General features: G+C 37.4%; 1 pseudogene; it reads right to left on the minus strand.

The window, feature by feature from the left end:
• Positions 1 to 324: 324 nt before the first annotated feature.
• LOC115290877 lies at positions 325 to 458 on the minus strand (annotated as a pseudogene).
• Between the last annotated feature and the right edge of the window lie 430 nt (positions 459 to 888).

Raw genomic sequence — 888 nt, forward strand, 5'->3', positions numbered from 1 at the left:
AGATCAGATATCTTTCTCCTAACTAAAGGAAGAAAATAATTTATAAGGAAGTCTAGCTGACTTACTAAAATGTATACAAATATACAGAACAAAAAACCAGAACCCAGGCTCTTGGACATCCTATGTTTATTGCAATGATCAACCAAACCTGAGAGGAGTGGGTATTTTCTCTAAAAAAAACATTTTATCATCATTGTTATCTTCAGAAACTGATCCACTGATAGGCTCAAGACAACCCACATTTCTATTTCTGTTACCATGGCAATTTCCTAATTATTATTAGCTAGCTCATCTTTCCATTCTTTCTTGTTTTCAGCAGAAACCACACAGAGTGCATCATCTCCCTCTTACTTCCCCAAAGGAGGAGAAGACTGATCATCAATGGCAATAGGCAGTTGTAGAAGCAACACTTAAAGCCAGCTCCATGCTCAGAAGAGAATACCATGCCTTCTCATCATACTCCTTTCTTTCAAAGAGGTATCCCTCAATGATATGTGAACAGCATGTCCCTGACCTCCTCCTCTAACAGTCCATCCACAGCATTTCAGTAATACCACTTTTCCCACAAGGGACTATACCTTGATCCTTCTGTTCCTCTTGAATGGAGGTCACAGCAACTCTTATATGTTCATCTAGAGCCTAGAAAACCCTAGATTGCTCAGAAACTGGTTGTATTACCTCACATAAGATGACTGCTGAAAATACTGATTAGAGATTTAGGGCCAAATAATGTTTGATTTCCTCCCTACTTAATCTGTTAATAAATATGTCTTAAAGAATACCACTATGGCAAAGGGTATAAAACAGTTTGTTCATATGCTCAACCAAAAAGGATATAGTGACATAGGTCTACCCCAAGAAATAGGAAAAAGCTCAAATAAACAATTT

The sequence above is a fragment of the Suricata suricatta genome, chromosome 4 (assembly GCF_006229205.1).
Source record: "Suricata suricatta isolate VVHF042 chromosome 4, meerkat_22Aug2017_6uvM2_HiC, whole genome shotgun sequence".
In the NCBI taxonomy this organism is placed as follows: domain Eukaryota; kingdom Metazoa; phylum Chordata; class Mammalia; order Carnivora; family Herpestidae; genus Suricata; species Suricata suricatta.